We start from the raw sequence: 13,813 nt of genomic DNA, 5'->3' as shown, positions 1-13,813 counted from the left end.
CAGATTCTCCATCAGTCGGAGAAATTAACAGAGGCCAACCAGAGAATACTGAGAAGCAAAGCAGCTAGTAAGCCTGATCTTTATTGAACTGTTGCAACAGGGTGCTCCCCTCACATGCAGGAAAGGAGGAGGACCCAGAACCAAGGTGTGCCCGCCCCTATATAGACATTTTAAATTGCCCGCCCTGGAGTCCAAGCCCACCCCCCAGAAACATCATACATACATCCCAGAAGGGGTGTAGCTCAAGACCACCTCCCAGACACATCATACCTACATCACAGAAAGGGTGGTCTACAACAGAAATCTGAGTGCGTTGTTTACCTCCTGTTAATGCTTACTTGATTGGATACCCTGGGGAGCCTGGCCAGTCTTTTGTAATGATAAATACTTAGTTCCTGAGCCAGGTCACAGGCTCACCCTATTCAAACACAGACAGACATACCCTTAAGACAGGATTTGTGAAGGAAAAGACAATGGGGAGGCTTTTCCATTTTCCTTGACCTTGCAGAGAAATCATTTGGTCAGTGTGGGAGTCAAAATGGTTTCAGGGCTGTTTTCCTGTGCCGCTTCAGACATGTGGTTTATATATTTATGTACGTGTTTGCTTGGTACATTTATTATAAATATAAGACCTTAATTTTTTTATTTCACAGGTAAGAGAATATACAGCTACTCCCTCTCCTGATCAGGGCACAATGGGAATGTCTCTTTCAGAGTTCTCTCTAACAAACTTACAGGAAAACTCTGTGAGCTTCACCTCCTATCATGTGCCTCTCTAGCAAAACATGAATTGTTGGCTTGACTGCACTTTAAATACCCCACACATCCTGTTTTTCTCAGAAGCAGCAGGGAATGGCAGCTGTGGCCTCATCTCTTTTCAGGATGTTGGGTTAGCGAGGTTCAATACCTCTGTGTTGTGAATGTAAGCCCAGTGTTTGGATCCAGGGCTGAATCAAGACCTTGGGAGGCCCTGATCACCGAAAACGCTATGGCGTCTCCTTCCATATGAAATTCAAAATCAAAACAATACTAAACTGTGAAATAAAAATTTAAAAAGCTGAGATTTGTTGCAATACATGACAGGATCCGATTTCCTTGCATTGTTTTGATCTGCATTAGTAGGACAACCCTTGGCTCGGAGGGCGAGAGATAATAAAGAGAGCAGAATAATGGGGGGGATTGGGTAGAGTATGTTCGGCTAGGATAGGTAAGGAAGCCTTAAAAAGTTATGATTTTCCTCATGGTGGCTATTTAAATGCTTAAAAAATAATCATCAAAAGTCATTAAAAAAAACCCTCTCTCTTTTTTATGCCCCTGCTTTTCTGGTGCCCTCTGTGCATGCTTAGCCTGCCTATTGGGTAACCAGCCCTGCTTGGCTCAGTAGCCCAGGGCAGAGAGAGCGTCTCTTGGGTTTGTAACAGACTTATTGGTCCACTAGCTTTTTGCATGGCTGTTTCTCGAGACCTGTCCAAGCACCACTGATAAGTTGCACAGGTGACCTGAGAAACCCCATTCACACAGAAGCCCTGGTTCACGTGGTATATTCTGAATGAAACATACCAAGACGCAGAGGCCACTGGCTTCAGCTTGAACCCATCCCCACAATGAGAGGTCCCAGGTCCTGACTATTTGCTGGCTTAACCTTTACCTTTTGCCCTCCACATGTAGGTCCTGGTCCTGACAAGGAATCCGAGTTCCCACAAGGTCCTAGTGCCTGTTAGCTGTCGCTTCCCACTCCCACCTTAAGGAATTCCGAAGGCATTTGGAGCCGAGATCTGTAAGAATCGGCCTGCAATTTTGCAAAGTAGCTAAAGATTAATGGAATCTGGCGGGATAATGGTGCTATTCATATAAAGCATCATTTAATTTCATGGCACCAGACTGGCATGCGTAGATTTCTCACCCTCTTTGCTTTTGTTCCAAAGAGGGCCATTTGAAAAAATTCAACACTAGGTTTGACATTTATGGGTTAATAAATAGCAGCCATATAATTCTGCATCCAGGTTGAATCCCACATAACTGTAATTATCAGTGAAATATGAGCACTATTTATAAGCAACCTGAGACTCTCTCCAAAATGATGTTTACTTTTGTTCCTGAAAAAGAATGGGAACGCCAGAATGTAGAGAGAGCAAATAGTGCCAATGAAAGTCAAATAATTTATCATCAGAAAATTGTCAAGCAATCAAATATACTAACAGTATGACGGTCATCTCCCAACATCACTTTCCTCCTAGCTCACTTAAATTCTAGGACTTTATTTGAAGAAGCTTTAGAAGTTGATGGGTGAGAGCCTGGCCTGCAGCTTCTAGTGTCCTTCCAGAGCCCTTCAGTTTATATAGCAAGTTAACTTTCAGGAATATGTTATATGACCTTTACTGCATTTAGCTTCATGAATCATCGAGAGGGTGGTCACATCTGCACGATGGATTAAGAGCCATTCACTTTCTCCCAGAGCTAGGAAATCTCCAGCAAAGTTTTTCCAGTCAAAACTAAAATGCACATTATTTTTTAATTTTTTTTTGGGGGGGACAACTAAATGGACATTGAACTGCAGCAGGTCCAGAATATCAGTGTGTCCTATTGAGGGCAGCTACATACAGAAAGAGCAGGGCTCTTGCATGTTTAATTGTTCCTTCCCTGACGAGTCACACCAAATAAAATCCATTTTCCTACCCAGCCATTAAAGGCAGAGGAGCTACACCTGGCTACCCTCGTCCTGTTACTCCCATTTTACAGATGGTAAGCTAAGGCTGGAAGACAGCAACTTGCCTCCAAGCACAATGTTCTAAATCAGTGACTCCTGGACTTTTTCGAGTGCCCCTGTGATGGATGACCTTTGTTCCGAAAAGTGTGGTCAAAATTAAAGGGTTCAAGAACTCAGACCAGACCAAATTTCATGAAATCATACACAGTCTTTACTAAAACAAAATTAAAAAATTCCTTCCAGTAGCACCTTAGAGACCAACTCAGTTTGTTATTGGTATGAGCTTTTGTGTGCATGTACACTTCTTCAGCTCATACCAGTAACAAACTTAGTTGGTCTCTAAGGTGCTACTGGAAGGATTTTTTAAATTTTGTTTCGACTACAGCAGACCAACACGGCTACCTACCTGTAATGTTTACTAAAACAAAACTCTACAAGAGAGGAAAAACTCCAGATAATTACAGTGGTACGTCAGGTTACAGATGCTTCAGGTTACAGACTCCGCTAACCCAGAAATAGTACCTCAAGTTAAGAACTTTGCTTCAGGATGAGAACAGAAATCATGCTACGGTGGCACAGTGGCAACAGGAGGCCCCATTAGCTAAAGTGGTGCTTTAGGTTAAGAACAGTTTCAGGTTAAGAACAGGCCTCCAGAATGAATTAAGTTCTTAACCCGAGGTACCACTGTACACACGTTAATATAGCTCAGAAGGTAAGACAACAACAAACACTAACTTATCCAGCTAGTTAGCATAAACGCTTACACTTAAATCTCAGCAGGCTGTGCAAAGGAACAAGAAGCTGTCAAAAGCCCAAATAGATGCTGACCTTCTACCAATCCAGCTTTTATGGGAACTTAGACCATGGGCCTTCAAACACCTCTTCCACCCAGTTACCTTGTGACACTGGCCTTGAAGCCTTAACGGGAGACAATTGTCTGTGAGCTCATTGTTTCTGAGGTTCGAACCCATTCCCATAAACCAGCCTTAAAGAGGCGATATCACCCCCCCCCTCATAAATTCATCCCCAGTACCCTATACCCCTAAAAGCATTATTCAGAATAGCAGTTTGCACAACCCACGAAGGAAGAGAACAGCGCAATAAAATTCAAAACAGTAACGATTAATTGCACATTTATTCAAAATCCAATTAAAACTATTCTGTTTAATTAATCCAACAAAACGGATGAACTGGATCCAGCGATACCAGCTTTTCAGATAGCCATTTACACTGCCAGCACCGCCTGCCACCCCCTTGCCTCTTAGTGTAGCCCTGTGTAATCCTACTATGTCCCAGGGGGCAGTAGCTCCCACTTTGGGAACCACTCTTCTAAATAAACCATGATTCAATAACAGAGGGAAGGACAAAAGCAGGGTTGCCAGACCTCTAGGACTGACATGAAGGTTCCAGGTTTGACCCATTCCAATGACTTGAATCTCCAGATGGGTGAGTGTGGAGGAGAAGGAGAAGGAGGCGGTGCACGCAGCTTGCAAGCTATAGCCCAGCAGCAGCTGGTTGCAAATTATAACATGGAGACCCTGGTGGATCTGCTCTCCTCTGCCCCCCTCCCAATTAACCTCCTTCTCCAAAGACCACTTCCATTGCATCACCAGGGGATACTCCTAGATCTCAGGTTTGGGCCCAGAAATCTCAGGGTCTGTGATGCTTCTGGCCGACCACACATGTTGGAAGGGGCATTTCAAAGTTCCCATCAACCTCTCGATCAACTTTCCTTTTATTAGGCATTGGATGAAGCCTATCCATTCTGCAATAGCTGCTTCGAAGCTCAGCATATTTTTGCTTTCACAGTTTCATTTTTGTGACTGCTTGTTGCTAGTGATAGTGTCTATAGAAAAATAAAATTCACACCTTTTCTGGTCTGGAAAGCTGGCTCCAAATCAAATTCACCTCCAGCTGAATTATGTCCAGCGATGGTTCCTAGAGCTTTAAGAAATTTGTGGTGAAGAGAGATAGAACTGGTGCTCCCAGTCCAAACCCAGGAATCTGGGTATCCTCTGTCCTACCTAACAGCGGAGGGCAGCACTGCACAGAAATGAACGGGTAGTCTGCCTTGGCCAGACCAGGCATGTTCCAGATGTTTTGCACTACAACTCCCATCATCCACAGCCAGCACAATAGTCAGAATACAATGCAATAAACAACAGTTTCCAACCAGGTGCCCCACTGGCGACAGAGGTGGTTAGTTTACAGGCCCAATTCAAAATGCTGGTTTTTACCTAAGTAAAGGTAAAGGTAAAGGAACCCCTGACCATTAGGTCCAGTCGTGGCTGACTCTGGGGTTGCGGTGCTCATCTCGCTTTATTGGCCGAGGGAGCCGGCGTACAGCTTCTGGGTCATGTGGCCAGCATGACTAAGCCGCTTCTGGTGAACCAGAGCAACACACAGAAATGCCATTTACCTTCCCACTGGAGCGGTACCTATTTATCTACTTGCACTTTGACGTACTTTTGAACTGCTAGGTTGGCAAAATGCCTCAGGACTGCAGTACCTCAAGGACCTCCTCTCTCCATATGAACCTACCCAGACCCTGAGATAATCTTCTAAGGCCCTCCTTCATGTGCCTCCCTCACAAGATATATGGAGGGTGGTGTCAGGGAACTGCCATCGGAGCCAAGAGTGGAGGTAAGGCTCCCCGATGATGCGGGAGAAGGGACCAGCAGAGGGAGAGAGAACACTTCCTTTCGGGAAGGAAATCAGCGTGACACCTGGGAGAAAGGGGAGCAGGGAAGGACCTCGGAGAGAGAGCTCCAGGACTCTTCCACAGAGACCAGCGGGGAGGGTCCAGGACCTCCGCTGGCCACGCCCACTCTGCGCAGAAGACTTCCGCGCTGGGAGTCTAGGCGGAGACTTGGTGTCAAGGAGTTTTTATGTTGGAAGAAGTTTAGGAAACGCCCACTGACAGATTCTGCCAGTGACTGACACAACCACGGAGTAAAGGCTGTCCAGCCAGGGAAAGGTTTAGCCAGGGAACGTTGCCTAGAGCATCCGCACCCTCTACGCACAAGCAACCCCCAATTCCCTTTACAGGTGGCAACATGTGAACGGGCCTTTTCTGCAGTGGCTCCCCGTTTGTGGAATGTTCTCCCCAGGGACATTCGCCTGGCACCTTCCTTGTGCACCTTTAGGCATCAGGCAAAAATGTTCCCCTTTTAACCAGACCTTTGGCTGATAGACATCCAATTCCCTTTTAAGTGTGTTGTGGGAGGGCAGTTATTGGTTGGCTTTTGTGCTTATTTTTATTATGTATCTTGCGTTTTTCATGTTGTGATTTTATGTTGTGAACCGCCCTGAGGTCTACGGATGTAGGGTGGTATACCTGGCTGTAGCCAGCAAGTAAATAAATAAAATAAATACTTAACTAAAAATAGGGAGGGGGGAACTAGCTTATAAAACATCTTTGAATCTGCAAAGGCATAAAGGTAAAGGACCCCTGGACGGTTAAGTCCAGTCAAAGGCGACTATGGGGCTGCCACCCACAGCGCCACCCACATCCCTCCTGCAAAGGTATGGCACTCTGCTGACCTCACAAACATTAGGAAGGAGGGATAATAGCCAATAAATATATCCTCTCCAAGCATCTATTCACATCCCAACGAACGTTGTATGGATGAGGAGGAATTAAAGGAAACACAAGGGGTACATATTCATGTTAAGCCAAGGTGCACAAAGGCCTTGTGTGTCTCGGAAGACAGAAGACCTACCCACTTTGGAAGAATGGCAGATGAAGCTGATGGACTATATGGAACTGGCAGAAATGACTGGCAGAATCCGGGACCAGGGAGAAGAGTCGGCAGAAGAAGATTGGAAAAAATTCAAGGACTATCTACAAAAATATTGTAAAATTAAGGAATGTTGAATGATGCTGGATTGAAATTAAGTGGTTTCAAGCTGTAACTATGATAAAATGACTTTCTTTTTGCAAGCAAGAATTTAAAGCTACAATAATTTAAGATGTTGAGATAAGGATTTGCTGTATAAACAACTTAAACTGGGTATACAAGAAGGGGAGGTATGAGGAGGTCGGGGAAATAAGTCACAAGAAAATAAGACGTGAAATTTAAGTGTTTGTAATATTTTTATGTTTGTTTTTTCTTTTCGTTTGCAAAAAATTGGAAACTTTAATAAATATCTATTTTAAAAAAAGGCCTTGTGTGTCTCTCCTTGGCTCTAGCACCCCCTACTGTTCGGCTCCTTGCCGTCCACCCTGCCAGTTCTAAGAGGCACAAGGCACCCCTGACATAAGCGCCCAGTGCCTTAAGCAGAGATAATACCGCATTCTTGGAGCTATCCCTTTCTACACATCACTGCTGCTGCTGCCTGCATTGCACTTCTCTCTCTCTCTCTCTCTCTCTCTCTCTCTCTCTCTCTCTCTCTCTCTCTCCCCCTCTCTCAAATTATTGTTTAGATCTCACTATAAATACATTGCCATATGTTAATCATGACAGTGGTGATTATGATTATTCTTGCTGCGCCTTTGCCTATCCCACTGTGTACAGCTCTTAAAAAAAAAAAAGATTCCCTTCCTCCTGACCTTTCTTGCTCAACTTCAATGAGGTGATATATCCGTTACGAAGATATATCTGTGCAGGTATTTTTTTTTCCACCTCTCAATTTGTTTCCATTTAAAAATTAGCTAATTGCTAATAAAAGAAGAAGAATCGTTGACCTTTAAAAAGATAGTACCGAGGTATTGGCTTCAAACGTTAACTTTGGTGCAGGAGGATAGAGATGGGAAAAGAAAAGAAAGGTTCCCTGCCTTGATCTTGGTACTTCTGGGTTTCTTTGACAGAATAGCCGGGGCGCTTGATGGATGCTGGAGCACTTTGCAGCTTCACTCAGACGCTCTCAGGGCGGTGAGTGGAGTTGGGGGAGCAGGTGGGAAGTGCCTTGGTCCAAACCTGGGAACCAGGAGTTCCCTTTCCTTCTGTGCAACAGATGTCTTGGGAGACCCCGGAGACAGAAGTTGCTTGGCTCTACGCAAGCATCGTTTTCACCCGCTGTAAAATGGGGTCTTTGCGAAAGAGGTTGCCAAGTCGCAATGCATTTCTTGTAAAAGCTCTGGGGAAGAATGGATTTTAAAATGCCATAATGAAAAGTTACAGGGAAGTAACTCAGGACACATTGACACCGTGCATTTATTTACCTTCCAACATGACGCAGAGGAAAATTCAGACGCACGTCTTTCGGGGCCACGCTCCCACTTTTCTTTCTTTTTGGTATTATCTTAATTTCTGCCTTCAATGTTGCACATTTTAAAAACTCTCATCAATCACTCTTCTCAAGGAACTTTGAATCATAGCTTTGGTAAGAGAATAGGAAGTCCTCTTATAGTCTTCTTGTCCAGGAGGGCCCAATAGTCAGTTTGGGTGGATGGTGTTAGGCCAAAAAATTAGCTGCCAACTTAATATTTGGTTCACTACAGGGGTGAGCTTCACACATACCGTATTTTTCGCTCTATAACACGCACCAGACCATAACACGCACATAGTTTTTAGAGGAGGAAAACAAGAAAAAAAATATTCTAAACGAAATAGTGGATATATGATTTTTGTGGTTCATGCTGTGGCCACAGACATGTGATCTGGCAGTGAGTTTGGAGTAGCCCAATGCAAAAATCCTGAGGATCCATGTGGATCCATGCTTTGTAACCACGGAGGAGGAAAGGAAGGGGAACCATGGATCATCTGCTCACGACTGCAGCAGATCCCACCCACCACCCGTAGGCATTCGCTCCATAACACGCACAGACATTTCCCCTTACTTTCTAGGAGGAAAAAAGTGAGTGTTATGGTGCAAAAAATACGGTAATTGCAACTGCTCCTGATAAGCTGCCTGGGCTGAGGGGCAATATGAGGCTGTTGGCATCCATCTGTCTTGTGCCTCTGGGGTGAAGTCAAACCGCTGCATTAGCAGCACCAAAGTGACCACCCCAGGGTGCAAGCCTGGGTAGTGTGCCTGGAGGTCCTGGGCTGCCCAGACATACAAAACCCCTCTCTCGGCCTCACTGATGGGGTCCAAAGGAAGGTAGAGCTGGGCTGCAAGAGTTGCTGGAAGGAGGTGTACAAGGCGCCACCCAACCGCCTTAGGGAATCCACTCCAGATTTGGGTAGGGTTTACTCCTGAGTCTTTTCTTCTCCCAAATTTGTCCTGCAAGGAAGTGGAAGTTTAGGATCATAATAGTCCTTCTCCTAGATGGGCTCCCTTCCCAGGTGGACTAGCCCCGTCTGCCCCTCACTTCCCTCTTCACCAAGTGCAGAAACTGCCTTCTCGACCCTTGGACCCACTATTGGTCAGAAGCCACCTAGAGTGCTTGTGGCAACCCAGTCAGATAGGTAGGGTATTACAGTTGTACCTTGGAAGTCGAACGGAATCCGTTCCAGAAGTCCGTTCGACTTCCAAAACATTTGAAAACCAAAGCACGATTTCTGATTGGCTGCAGGAAGCTCCTGCAGCCAATCAGAAGCTGAGGAAGCCCCACGTTCGGCTTCCAAAAGTCATTCGAAAACCAGAACACTCACTTCCGTGTTTTGATTGTTCAGGAGCTGATTTGTTCAGGAGCCAAGGCATTTGAGATCCAAGGTATGACAGTATTATTATTATTATTATTATTATTATTATTATTATTATCATCATCATCATCATTATCATTATCATCAAATAAAACACATTAAAGAAAAGAGCAGGGAACATCCACCCAAAACAGGCAACACTCCCACAACCAAACAATAAAAAGCACCTCAATTAAGGAATATACATTGGGAGGAGCAGACCTCTTGGCAGGTGTCACGGGGGAGGGCGTATCTTGAGGGTGCCACATTGAGCACCCTAGATGTAGATAATTAGTTTCATCCAAAAATCTCTGCACAAAAAAAAAAAGCATTAATGTTTTGAAGGAGCTGTCAAAGAGGTGTTTAAACCTAGTTCGTTGCAGAGGATGGATCAAATATTTCAACCGGCCCATTGAGTGCCTAATGGTCTGGCTTATTTTGCACTTGGGTTCCAGTGACTCAGGCAGAATGATGTCACAAGAGACGGAGAAGAAGATTTCGTGCTGACAGCCTTCCCGGTATAGAAATCTGTGCAAAGGTCTCTGAAACGCACTGTGCTTTGGGCTCCTGGAAATGCTGCTTGGATCTCTCTCACGAACCCCCCCCCCCCCCATTTGCGTCTCCCTGTTTGACAGAAGAGGGACTTCTCTGATGAGAGAGCCTGGGAATGGCAGCTGTTCTGGAAGCCACTAATCCACAGGTGGGCAGCTGCACAGAATAACAGCCCTGGATAGGGAAATCAGTCCTCAGAGGGGAGAAATAATGGAGCGTGGACTACTATCATAATTAACGCTAATGATCTCTGAGGAGTCACTGCATATATAAAACATGAGGACACCGTTTACGGATGGCATTCCTGAGCTCTGAAACACTCTGAGCAGTGGAGATGTTGGGCCCGCAGAGCAGAGTTCAGCGCTGCAGCATTCAGGAGGGATGCAAGCGATCTATTCTCAGATCAATAGGTTGCCAAATGCATTCCTCCTCTGGAGGGACTTCCTGGGCTGTTATGCTGATAAACAACCATAGTTTTGAGGGGGGGCACTCCTTGCATGGGTTGCTGTGGAATTGCTCTCTAGGGAGGAGAGAGAGAGAAGTCTAAAAATCAACAGATTGGGAGCTGAAATGAATGCACCTCCCAGAGCGATCAGACTCTCCAAAATGGGATGACTGTGAGGGAGTCTGCTGCGACCCAGTCTCCTTCCGCATTGATTTAGGACGGCCGTGGCAGTTCACTGCAGACCTTATATTGCTCACAGCTTGGTGGGTCCCCCCCCCCTTTTCCAGTGTTGGCACAGCAAAGGAAGATGAGAATTAACAAATAAAACAAGAAATCACATCTGGAAGCCAAGCTTTAGGAGGAACAGTTGAAGGAGCTGGGTATGTTTATCCTGGTCAAGAGAAGACTGAGAGGTGATAGAATGTTGTTGTTTAGTCGTTTAGTCGTGTCCGACTCTTCCTGACCCCATGGACCAGAGCACGCCAGGTCCTCCTGTTTTCCACTGCCTCCCGCAGTTTGGTCAGACTCATGCTGGTAGCTTCGAGAACACTGTCCAACCATCTCCTCCTCTGCCGTCCCCTTCTCCTTGTGCCCTCCATCTTTCCCAACATCAGGGTCTTTTCCAGGGAGTCTTCTCTTCTCATGAGGTGGCCAAAGTATTGGAGCCCCAGCTTCAGGATCTGTCCTTCCAGTGAGCACTTAGGGCTGATTTCCTGCAGAATGGAGGGGTTTGATCTTCTTGCAGTCCATGGGACTCTCAAGAGTCTCCTCCAGCACCATAATTCAAAAGCATCAATTCTTCAGCGATCAGCCTTCTTTATGGTCCAGCTCTCACTTCCATACGTCACTACTGGGAAAACCGTAGCTTTAACTATACGGACCTTTGTTGGCAAGGTGATGTATCTGCCTTTTAAGATGCTATCTAGGTTTGTCATCGCTTTTCTCCCAAGAAGCAGGCATCTTTTAATTTCGTGACTGCTGTTATAGAATAGCCATCTTTAAATATCCGAAGGGCTGCTACATGGAAGATGGAGCAAGCTTGCTTTCTCCTGCTCTGGAGGACAAGACCTGAACCAATGGATTCAAATGACAAGAAAGGAGATTCCAACTAAACATCAGGAAGAACTTTCTGGTGGTAAGAGCTGTTTGACAGAGGAATGGACTTCCTTGGAAGATGGCAGACCTTCCTTCATTGGAGGTTTCCCAACAGAGACTGGAGAGTCATCTGTCAGAGATTCCTGTTTTGCTAGGTGAACCTGGTGTCCCTTCCGTCTCTACAATTCTATGAACAGTAATAAATCTGCTCCCCACCTCGAAATACACATAGAGAAAAACTTAAAGTAATTGGGTTAATAAATCAAATCACTTTGTCAAACCCAAGTGTCATACCATCAATCCCCATATTGGTAGCCTATATGCATGTTCCTTTGTTGCCACGTAGGAAATATATTTGTACCAATCTGAATAAAAAATGTCTGTCCATTTTTCATAAACATGAGTTGTTAGTTTATCCATCAACATTAAAGTTGTGGTAGCCAGTTCCCAAACATCTCTGTATTCAACATTTTCCAATATTTGGACGATGATTAGACACAGGTGGCACTGTGGGTTAAACCACAGAGCCTAGGGCTTGCCGATCAGAAGGTTGGCAGTTCGAATCCCTGCAACGGGGTGAGCTCCCATTGCTCAGTCCCTGCTCCTGCCAACCCAGCAGTTCGAAAGCACCTCAAAGTGCAAGTAGATAAATAGGTACCACTCTGGCGGGAAGGTGAACGGCATTTCCGTGCGCTGCTCTGGTTCACCAGAAGTGGCTTAGTCATGCTGGCCACATGACCCAGAAGCTGTAAGCCGGCTCCCTTGGCCAATAAAGCGAGATGAGCGCTGCAACCCCAGAGTTGTCCGCAACTGGACCTAATGGTCAGGGGTCCCTTTACCTTTAGTCTTGCTGCAGTCATTAAGCTGGTGATTAGACCTTTGTGTGATGAAGTGAGACTCATACATACGATTTGGGGCAGACTGTCCCATACATATGATTTTTGTGCAGCATCTATCCACACAGTGCCATCCTCATCAAAACACCATCCTGTATCTCCTATATCTTACCATTTCTGCAGGGATTTTGTTACCTATCAAATTTTCCAGGGAAACAATAAATCTGGGTTAAATGGGAATATGAGACACTGTTTTGATGAGCAGCACGGAGTACAAGATAAACTGCCATGTGGAGCAGCCTTGGGTGTCCTGCTTTTACAGAGGGTGAGCCTCTCTTTGAAATGTTGGCTGGCCTCAGTCCAGTTTAAAGATGGAGGAGGAGGAGGAGGAGGGAAGCCTGCAGGGTTCTTGAAGTTGCCCATCAACAGTCACAAAGATTGAGCAAACACGCAGCTCACCTGGTCACTGTCTTTCCCACTAGGATGGGATATATTGCATTTCTTATTTAAATTAAGGTAATGTGTGTCAGCAGGAAACCACTCCTGCTGGCTGAGAGGGGGAGAAGGTTGAGGTTCAGAGTGAATCATGCAATCATAGAACTGCAGAGTCGGAAGGTAACCTGAGGGCTTGAAACAAAATTTAAAAAATCCTTCCAGTAGCACCTTAGAGACCAACTAAGTTTGTTATTGGAATGAGCTTTTCATGTGCATGCACACTTCTTCAGATACACTGAAACAGAAGTCACCAGACCCGAGTGAGTGCTAACATCAAGGCTCTTTAAAGCTCCTGTGTTTGATGGCTGGTTCACATTGTATTATACAGTTCTAGTTTTTTGAAATGGCTATTGCAAAGCTTTCGTATGGCTCAAGAACACATCTATGGGGACATCTTCTCAACCATGACTAAGTCTATTTCAATAGATGGTGCCTCTGCCTACTTCGAAAGTAGGATAGGCTGAGAGATTGTGACTTGCCCATGGGCTTGCAGCCAGGAGATTTGAAGCAAGGTATCTCGGGCCCATAGCCAGTGTGGCATAATGGTCAGAGTGTTAGACTGGGACCTGGGAGAGCAGGGTTTGAATTTCCACTCAGCTATGAAGCTCACTGGGTGACCTTGGGCCATTGATTGATTGATTGATTTGATTTATTACGGCCATTGGCCCATATCTAAAACAATACATCAAAATTTATCCATAAACAAACAATTTAAACAGTTCCAAGTTAAAACACCCATATAAAACCAATTTTACTTCAATTAGGTAAACACTATATACAATAAACTCCCTCTATATCAACTGCAATTCAAATCCCTCGGATTTTGGGGGATATGCGTCTTAGTTCTGGCACTTATTGATGGTTCTTAAGTTTGGCTAAGCTGTCAGAGTCATACAGTGATCCATTTCTCCTCTTATGAAATAAGACATTAATCAGGTATCTAGCGACTGCAAGGGATCTACTTGAGTCTTCGTCGTTTAATAAGTATATTATTTGGGCTTCCTGAGGTCTGTCAGCAATTCTCGATAAATATGGGGACAGAAACTTGGACCGTGAAGCCGAATGTAATGGACAACAGAAGATTATATGATATAACGATTCTATAGATCCACTT

The sequence above is a fragment of the Podarcis bocagei genome (genome assembly GCF_964188305.1).
Source record: "Podarcis bocagei genome assembly, chromosome: 14".
NCBI classification, from domain to species: domain Eukaryota; kingdom Metazoa; phylum Chordata; class Lepidosauria; order Squamata; family Lacertidae; genus Podarcis; species Podarcis bocagei.
This window is presented reverse-complemented; position numbering follows the sequence as displayed.